A 10517-nucleotide genomic window follows, 5' to 3' on the forward strand; every position below is an offset into this window, starting at 1 on the left:
ATTTTCTGATAACTAACCTGCACAAATATCATTTTAGAGCAGTTTTCGAACGAATACAGTATTTCAGGTTTCTTATTTAATTCTATAAAATTTAAATTTTATTGCACAATTCATTATTTAATGAATGGATAAAACTAGAAACACGAAAACTCGGCCAGTTTCGGTTGAAAAAATGCGGAATTTCTTGTGGGATATCGCGGAATATTCCAGCTTCACCCCTTCAGTTTCATGAAGTTCCGATAGGTGGCGGCGCTATACGTACCCTTCAAAGTGGCGCCTGTAACGGAGATGTGTTCCAAGCAAAGATCTGTTATTGAGCTTCTTTTGGCGGAAAACCAGAGCATCGCAGATATTCGTAGACGCTTGCAGAATGTCTGCGGACATCTGACAATCAACAAAAGCACGGTGAGTCGCTTGGCGAGGCGTCTATTGTCATCACAACGACGTCGCGCAAACCTTTCCGATCTCTCTTGTGCCAGCCGGATACAAACAGCTGTGACTCCCGCAATCTTGGAACGTGTGGACTGTATCATTCAAGGCGGTCGACGGATCAGAATTAAACATCTCGCTGCACAACTGGACATCTCTGTTGGTACTGCTGACACACTCGCTCACCAGAAAAGTACTGTCAGGTGTGTGCCCCCAGGTTCCTCACCGCCTAACAGAAGCGACAAAGGACCATCTGTGCGAAGTTGCTTGCGCATTATGAGGCTGATGGTGACACTTTTTTCTCGAACATCGCCACAGGCAATTCAACATGGGTTCAACACTTCGAGTCGGAAACAAAATGGCAATCCATAGGGAGGCGCCACACCACCACTCCTTCGAAGAATAAATCTAAAGCCGCAATCTCACCCGGTAAGATCATGCCGACAGTCTACTGGGTCTCCGAAGGGGTTATTCTGTTTGATATCCTTCGTCATGGTGCAACCATCAACTCTGAAGTGTATTGTGCTACCCTCAGGAAACTGAAGAAAAGACTTCAGCGTGTTCGTCGCCACAAAAATGCGAACGACCTTCTCCTTGACAATGGCAAGGCCTCACACAAGTCTGCGCACCCGAGAGGAGTTCAGAGAACTTCACTGGACTGTCCTGCCTCATCCACCCTACAGCCCGGATCTCGCACCTTTCGACTTCTATGTGTTTGGCTCAATGAAGGATGCACTCCTCGGAAAGCAATATATGCATGACGGTCAGGTTACTGATGCAACAACACGTTGGTTCCGACATCGACCAGTAGAGTGGTACATGTAGGCGTACAGGCCCTCCCTTCGAGGGCATGTAACGCCGCCCCATTGAACGGAAATAATTTTAAAAAGTAGGGTTTTGTCGTCAAAAGAGTGCTGAATAATGCGATGTATTGGAATACTGACTCAAACCACCCTGCTTCCAGAAAAGAAAAGTGTTGCATTATTTATTGGACGTCCCTCGCATTTTCATTTTACCCCTTGGAGTCACATATAAACTCTTTTCCAAAATTCTTGAATGACATGTAACAAGACTGCTGGAAAATATCAAGCGTGGTTTAGAGGATCGAGATCCTGCATTGAACAATAATAACCTCAGGACATCGTTCAAAACTGCAAGAAAGGCAGTTTGTAGTTACCTTCGAACGGTTCCAAAAGCCGTACGAGTCAGTGGGTAGAACCACTCTCTTTGGACTATTAAAGGAACTAAGACTCAACGAAAAAGTCAACAGGTTGGTGCAAGTCATCTTGTACAACATCAAATGCAAAGTAAAGTTTAGAGGACAACTCTCAGAGAGTTTTTCGATATACAGGTTGATTGTTTCCACCGTGTACAAACTCTAGGAATTGATCGATGAGAGGATACAGAGCAAAAAAGGTCTAATGAGCTTATGCTCGGAAATGCATGGTTTCCGTGCTAGAGACCATTTATTCAGTCATACAGTGTTACAGAGACTGAGGTCTAATACGCGCTGTACCATGCAACCATGGTTACAGTGGTTACAGTATGTGTTGAAAACGGTTTCCATGTGCCTCAATGCGTGCATGTACGCGCCGCAGCATGTTCTGTCTCATAAGTTCACACAGGCCAGGCAGCATCCGAACAGTGTCAAAGGCAGCACGAATACGCTGCTCCAGTGTCTCTGGAATGAGTTCTGCATACACGATACTTTTGAGATGGACCCGTAACCAGAGAGCGCACGGGTCGAGATGCAGTGGTCGAGCAGGTCATGCAACTGGACTCCCTCGTCCGATCCATCTACCAGGGAAGACACGAGTGAGATGCGTCCGTACGGTAACGGCCAAGTGGGCTGGATCACCATCATGTAGCAGCCACGTAATCCTTCGAATCATGAATGGTAAAGTCACCCGCAAGAAACGCCGATACTTCCGGCCTGTTAGGAGATGTGGAAGGAGGACTGGTCCCAAAATACCGTTATCAGTTATCTCGGAGCACATATTCCGGCTGCACCGATACTGTCACTACACCACAGCGGTTCCTCATACTACTCCACAGATAACTTTTATGAAAGTTGAAGATACTTAAGTGATAAGGATAGTAACAATTGTCATGGAAAATGTTTCACACGGTCGTCTGGCTTACCCTGAAATGGAGGGCCAACTGCCAGGTACTGACACGGCGGTCGCCTTTCACAGTGTTAATCACATTTACCTCGAAGTCTGGTGTCCGAACTTTTCGGGTATGTCCTTCATGAAATTCTCTTTCCTGAAACGACTCCGTGTCAGACAAAAAGCGAAACACTGTTGCATATGTAGAATGCTGTGGTTGTTGTCGGCGGGTATAGGTCTCCTGATACAACCTTGCTGCCCGCCGCCCGTTGCCATTTGCCTTTCTGTATGTAAACACCATGTCGGCAAGCTCTCGTTTCGAATGCGGACTCATTGTGTAGTACGCTGTATCACATCCACTACAAGGTGAATCAGAAAGAGAAGTGAATCGGACACAACATTACCAATTACTATGGCAGGAGAGGGCGCTAGTGCAAGACGTATGAGGAACAGCACCATCCTCTACGACAGGGCTTCACAATTTACTTGCCCGCGGAGCAAGCTGTGAGCAGCAAGGCGCGAGCACGGAGCAGCGCGAGCACGCTACCCCCACTACCGGACCAGAGCGGAGAGCGGGGAAAGTCACGTGGGGCACACAACAGCTGCCGCCAGTCAATGTAAATCCGCGGCCACCTGCAGAGATATCACTCACGAATTATTACTGCGACAAATGAAACAAATAAAGGAGAATGTACACATGCCACATAATTTTATTAGCTTAGTGTATGCCTCTACATTCGCATTAATTTGTGAACTGTTACACAATAAAAGGTGTCACTGAAGTGTGGGATTCTCGGTCATCTTGTACTTTTTGCCCTTTACAATTGCGTCTATGTTCGGAGTAATTGTTCTTGTGCATTTTAGGCACAGCGTGCAGTTTAAATTTCGATCAGACAATGCGTTTCTCAGGCGCGTCTTGTTACATTTCATTGCAGAGAACAGTTGTTCACAAACATATGTGGAACCTAACATTGATATTATTGTGGCCGCCAGTTTGTGCAAACGAGGAAATCTATCCTGAGGGAAGTGTCTGTAGAATTCCAAAATGTCTTCCTTGTTCTGAAATTTGTCTCTGTATTCTCTGCCACACTGCAGGTCAATAATTTCTTGCTGCAGCTCAGGACGAATCTCTTAAATATTCGCTCAATATGGAGAGAACAGATCAAAATCACTGTCTAGTGCTGTCAGATCTTGAAAGCGCTGATCAACTAAACTATGTGAATAACGTTCACAGTCTTTGTGAACATCTTGCATGGATGATAATTTAGGAAAATGAGCTAGGTTTCCTGTTTCCAGCTGACTCACCCAAAGTGTCAATTTCATTTTAAAAGATCGTATTCGACCTATGAAATGAGTAATTAGCAGATCTTTACCTTGTAGTAAAATGTTCAAAGCAATCAGATGGCTAGTTAAATCTGCTAAGAACGCGAGATCACATTCAAACGTGCGCGCGCATTTCCCCTCCCTCCCCTCCCTCCCCTCCCTCCCTACTCCGCGACCTTGTACATGCTCGCGAGCACGTGCCTGAGCAGACGTGAGTACTCGCGCTCAAAACCGGCCAGTTGTTAAGCCCTGCTCTACGAGGAAACCATGCAAACTGTAACTGTGACTGCATGGTATACAGCGTATTAGACTTCAATCTCTGTAACACTGTATGATTGAACAAAGGGTCTCTAGCACGAAAACAAAGCATTTCCGGACATAAGTTCATTTTTTGTTTCTCATCTTCTCATCGGCAACGGCCTTGCCGCAGTGGATACACCGGTTTCCGTCAGATTACCGAAGTTAAGCGCTGTCGGGCGTGGCCGGCACTTGGATGGGTGACCATCCGGGCCGCCATGCGTTGTTGCCATTTTTCGGCGTGCACTCAGCCTCGTGATGCCAATTAAGGAGCTACTCGACCGAATAGTAGCGGCATCGGTCAAAGAAAACCATCATAACGACCGGGAGAGCAGTGTGCTGACCACACGCCCCTCCTATCCGCATCCTCAGTGAGGATGACACGGCGGTCGGATGGTCACATGTGGCCTGATGACGGAGTGCTATCTTCTCATCGATGAATCGCTAGCGTTTGTACGCTGTGGAAAAAAATGACCCTATATACTGGGATAGGCAAGGAGACGTTATTTCGTATATAGTTTAACTCTTTCCTGGAACAAATCGTCAGAGAATGTACCGTTCTCCACCAGCAAACACCGGATTAAGGATGGGGATCAAAACATAACTATAGGCCTATATAGTTGACATTAATCTATTGTAGAATTATGGAACGTGTTTTATACTCAAAATTTATGACGTTTTTGGAGAATGAAATTCTCTTCTATAAAATTCAGCAGGTTCCGCAAACAGAGATCTTGCGAATCTTAAGTTCTCCTGTTCCTCCATGATACCCGTAGCGCTGTAGCCAACGTTTCTCAGATTCATGCCATGTTCCTTGACTTGAGAAAGATATTTGACAACGTCCTGCACTGCTGTTTAGTGAGAGAAATGCGTGTTTACCCGGTATCGGACCAGATTTGCGACTGGCTTCAAGACTTCCTTGCAAACAGAACTCAACACGTCGCTTTTAAAGAAACAAAATCGTCAGATGCAAGGGCAATTTCCGGAGCACACCAAGAAGTGTGACAGGACTGTTGGAGAGAGAGAACGTAATAGTGGTTCAGGTAACAGCACGAGGATCGGATAGACGTTAATGAGTGAAAAAGATAGGTATAAGGAAGAGGCGGACTTAAGTGAATTAACAGACAGACCCTGTAGCATACGCGGCGACCCTGTATCACCGCCTGTGAATGTACAGTCAGCTGTACCGATAGGACTAAGTTATCACGACGTTAAAGAGAACGAAATTAGAAAATATTTTGTTTCCATACAGAAGTGTGCACTGTCCCGGACAGATCAAACAGCTTATATCCAAAAATTCGGGTCGAACAGTTAAAGGACGGGCTTCCGAGGTCACGGTCTTCTGGCTATAAAATCAGTTTCGTTTGCGGATATTTTCAAGAAGAGACAGCTGCCACGAGGCAAGTGATTGCGGCAAAGTGCAGGACTTGCGAGGTGTTCAAACAGGCGTTTCTCTTCGAATTTCTGGAGCAAGAGAAACAGAAGCGTTGATGATGATGGAATCTTATACAGGATCGCAGTTTCGTAGTCCAACACAGTATTTTAAAGAAACGGTCAAATGTAACCAGTCCTTGGACTAACAGTTCGAGCAGAAAGAGCTAATATGGATCTTCCAAACAAAACTAACAGAATTCAAAAAGATATTACTTTGGCCGGTTTTGGAATGGATAATGCGATTGCATTCTGACGTTTCCTTGACGAGCTTGCTTATGAGCGTAAAGCTGCTGTCGGAGAACGGGTGCTCTTAGTGCTAACTCAGTATGGGTCACTACAAGATTGACCATCTAATGCGAATTGGCGAGCGAGGCAGCTATCCCGTAGAAATTGCAACCGATGGCAGAGGAACAATCCTCATGGGTCAAGAGTGCCATTTGGCAGATGAGAGAGAAAATTGCCATGGATTTGGTGATCAGAGAAAAGATATGTAACCCAGACCCACGCCGTAACCAGAGGAATGACAGTGAAAGAGATAACGAGAGACGTGGCTGACTGGCTTCCTCACCTTCGGAAATCAGTATCTTGAATTCAAGGGAAACAAAGATGTTAAATCTTGATATCCAGAAGCTTCTCTGTTAGTGTAGGATCTCAGTATTAGTTACCCCGTAAGTAGCACAGACATAGGGTATAGAAAACTGCAATGTACCGTGGGCACTAGAAGCCATACATCGGTACTGGATGAGTGTTTATACAGGTACAGCACTGGCCGGTCTGAAATGTGAAGGACATGAAACTTCGTGCAGCTGTTCGCGGTAAACCCATCAAAATCAAAGAACAAGTCTCGATTTACTTCAGGTGCCAGGGGCACAAGTTCAGTACAAACATCACGGTAATTCAAGGGCTAACAGTCGAAGCGATATCAGGCTTAGATTTTATGCACAATTTCGAGATGATGATGATGCATTTAACAGATAGAATTGTTGTGCCGAGAGTTGCGGGCCAGGAAGTGAGCTTGCGTGTTAATGATTACACAGGGAGGGATAGATGATCATATTACGTAGTTCTGAGACTTTCAGTTCCAAACGAAGGTGAACTGCTAAACACAGAGGACGAGATTACCAAGAAATTTCAGCATGTTGAATCCCCAGATGCGAAGAAGGCATTAGGAAGGGAACTTCACACACATAAAAACTTTTTTTCTCATGCACTAGTAACAATGCAAACGTCCCAGTACCATTTTAAAATAAAGGAACACCGAAAAATCTTCGTTAAACCTTGTCAAGATCCATTAGTCTATAAGGAGAAGATGCAGAAGGAAATAAAGACTATACAGCTAGAGGGTGCTATTGCAGAAGCAGTCAGCTCATATATCAAACCCCTACTGTGTGTTATTCGAAAGGATGGGACTATTTGGTCAGTGTTAGCTTCGCAACAGAGCAGCAGGATTATTGAGACAGGAACTGATAGGCTAGAAACAATAGAGGAGTTCGACATAAAAGTTTTCTGCCCAAATCTACAGATTGGTTGGTTGGCTTGGGGAGTAGAGACTAAACTGATGGGTCATCAGTGCCTCGAACCTACCGGTAACAAACGTAACAACCCGCCTCCGAAAGGCTTCGATGTCCTCAATCCGACCTGGTGCGGATCCCAAACGTTCGAGCAGTATTCAACAATGGGTCGCACTAGTGCTCTGTGTGCGGTCTACTTTACAGACCACACATTCTGAAAATTCTCCCAACGCTACATTCCTTACATGCTCGTTCCATTTCATATCGCTTTGCAATGTTACCCCTAGGTACTTAATCGACGTGACTGTCAAACAACACAATACTAATGTTATATTCGATCTTTACAGGTACGTCTTTCCCGCTCACCTGCATTTACTTACATTTTTCTACATTTGGGGCTAGCTGCCATCCATTATAACAACTACAAATTTTGTGTAAGTCATGTTGTATCCTTCTATCGTCACTCAACGATTACTCCTTCCCGTACACTGCAGCATCATCAGGCCGAAGATTGCTGCTGAATTTGTCCGCCAGATCATTTTGTATAGAAAAATAACAGCACTCCTATCACTCTTGCCTGAGGCAGTCCCGACTATGCCGTTGTCTCTGATGAACACTCCCCATCTAGGTCAATGTACTAGGTTCTGTTACGTAAGAAGTCTTGGAGCCAGTCACGTACCTGGAAACCTATTACGTACGCTCGTACCTTCTTAACAGTCTGCAATAGGGCACCGTTTCAAACGCTTCTTGGATACCTAGGAATATGGAACCTGCCTGTTCCCTTAATCCATAGTTCGCAGTTCTAAAACCCTACTGATTCGTGTGCAGAAGCTTTTCCGTCTCAAGGAATTTTGCTGTATTCGAACTCAGAATGTGTTAAAGAATTCTGAAGCAATCCAATCTTAAGAATATGGCCTGTAATTTTGCAGGTCCGTTCATTTACGGTTCTTATGTACGGGAATCACCTGCGATTTTTTCCAGTTGCTTGGATCTTTGCGCTGGTCGAGGGATTCGCGGTAAGTGCAAGCTAAGTAAGGGGCTGGAGTACTTTTTGTAAAATCAAACTGGGATTCCATCCGGACCTGGGGACTTGTTTGCTTTCAACTCTTTCAGTGATTCTCTACGCTAGCTTATTACTACATCCTCCATACGAGAGTCTGTGGGATGGTAGAACGACGAACAACGGTATGTTTGTAAGAATCACCTGCGTGAATGTCTTAAATGCCGTGTAGTGTCACAGCAAACTGGTCAACAAGTGACTGGATGCAAACCTTTAGAATTACGGGACTACATAACAAGCAGATGATGATGAAATGCAGGGAACGTATAAGGAAATAGCGGTGTAGTGTCACAGCAGACTGGTCAACGAGTGACTGGATGGAAACGTTTAGAATTACGTGAATACATCACAAGTAGATGATGATGAAATGCAGGGAACGTATAAGGAAATAGTGGATCTGATAAAATATTTCTGGGGGGTGGGGGGCATTAGAAAGCGTTGCTGTTAGGTTGTTTGGAAAACCAAGTCAAAGGAAAAACAGCGAGGTAGATATATGAGGCAGAAAAAGGACAAGTGTGGGAGAAAGATCTCCAGAGTTTTGTGATACATTTCAACCAGACCTAGTGAAATCCTTCATGCAGTATTGTGGGAGAAAGACGTAGACTTGGAAAATATGAGAAAAATTTATCAGATTTGCAAAATGATGAATTTAGAATTAAGAGTTAAATTCTGGTTAGAAAAACACGCAGCGATGCGCATATTGATTGAGATCACAGCGAAGCAGCCGCGGTCGACGTCAGAGCAGGCTGGATGGAAATTCCTTCCACGCAGAACTCCAGACGCTGTGGGTGGGGCGATATTGAATGCCGCTGCTCTTGACATGCAGACGGCGCCACACCCCGTTACCACTACGCAAGCTCATATCGTTTTACGATAAAAAGCCTATCCTGTCAGCCGATTGCATTTAGAGCTGATTATACCATTACCTCTTATGTATAGGAATAGGCGTGACTACAGCTTACACAGTACACTTTTACGGATGACCTTCAACTTTTAACCAACAAGGAAACATTTTCTCACGTGGTGGAAATCATTGCCTGTGTTACTCAGCCATTGGCACAGGAAATTCTACTACCCATACACGTTCAGATTAATAAGCGTAGTGAGCTTCAGTTTTTTAGCGAACGCTTCGAAGGCGATAATTTAATGGCGCTAAATCTGACCCGTACGACGCGCTTCCGATGCAAGTTTTGCAGTTTCAGCAGTAGTCTGTGCACAGGTTTGTAGTCTTTTAGGCTTAAAAATGTTCTTCTGCTTCTCATGAGTTTGAAACGGAGTTTCATTTCCGACTTCAGGAAGTCTATCACAGCCTGTTAGTCTGTTATTTAGTTCACACTGAAACTTACTCCTCTTTATAGAGTACCTCAGAGTGCATAGCTGTATGGCTCAAAATATTACTCTTTTCGTATAAGATTTGACCCATGAATGGCCGGCCGGAGTGGCCGAGCGGTTCTAGGCGCTACAGTCCGGAATCGCGCGACCGCTACGGTCGCAGGTTCCAATCCTGCCTCGGGCATGGCTATGTGTGATGTCCTCAGGTTAGTTAGGTTTAAGTAGTTCTAAGTTCTAGGGGACTGATGACCTCAGCAGTTAAGTCCCATAGTGCTCAGAGCCATTTGAACCATTTGACCCATGAATGAAGAATAACACAATCTGATTATTGTTAACGAAATACGAGGTAGTAGTGAACTTTCATAACGGAATGTAATACACACTGAAGCGCCAAAGAAACTGGTATAGGCATGCGTATTCAAATACAGAGATATGTAAATAGACAGAATACGGCGCTGCCGCCGGCAGCGGCTATATAAGACAACAAGTGTCAGGCGCAGTTGTCAGATCGAATACTGCTGCTACAATGGCAGGTTATCAATATTTAAGTGGGTTTGGTCGTGGTACTATAGTTGGCGCAGGAACAATGGTAGACAGCTTCTCAGAAGTAGTGACGAAGTGGGGATTTTCCCGTACGACCATTTCACGTGTGTAAAGTGAATATCAGGAATCCGGTAAAACATCAAATCTCCGACATCGCTGCGGCCGGAAAAAGATCCTGCAAGAACGGGACCGACGACGACTGAATAGAATCGCTCAACTTGACAGAAGTGCAATCCTTCTGCAAATTGCTGCAGATTTCAATGCTGGGCCATCAACAAGTGTCAACGTACGAAACATTAAACGAAACATCATCGATATTGGCTTTCGGAGCCGAATGCCCACTCGTGTAACCTTGATGACTGCACAATACAAAGCTTTACGCCTCGCCTGTGCCCGTCAACATCGACATTGGACTGCTGATGACAGAAAACATGTTGCCTGGTCGGACGAGTGTTGTTCCGAATTGTATCGAGAGGATGG

The 10517-nt window shown here is 44.9% G+C and overlaps 1 pseudogene; it reads left to right on the forward strand.

The window, feature by feature from the left end:
• Nucleotides 1-4271: 4271 nt before the first annotated feature.
• LOC126097390 (5S ribosomal RNA) lies at nucleotides 4272-4389 on the forward strand (annotated as a pseudogene).
• Nucleotides 4390-10517: the final 6128 nt, after the last annotated feature.

This window comes from Schistocerca cancellata, chromosome 1, assembly GCF_023864275.1.
Source record: "Schistocerca cancellata isolate TAMUIC-IGC-003103 chromosome 1, iqSchCanc2.1, whole genome shotgun sequence".
Taxonomy (NCBI): Eukaryota; Metazoa; Arthropoda; class Insecta; order Orthoptera; family Acrididae; genus Schistocerca; species Schistocerca cancellata.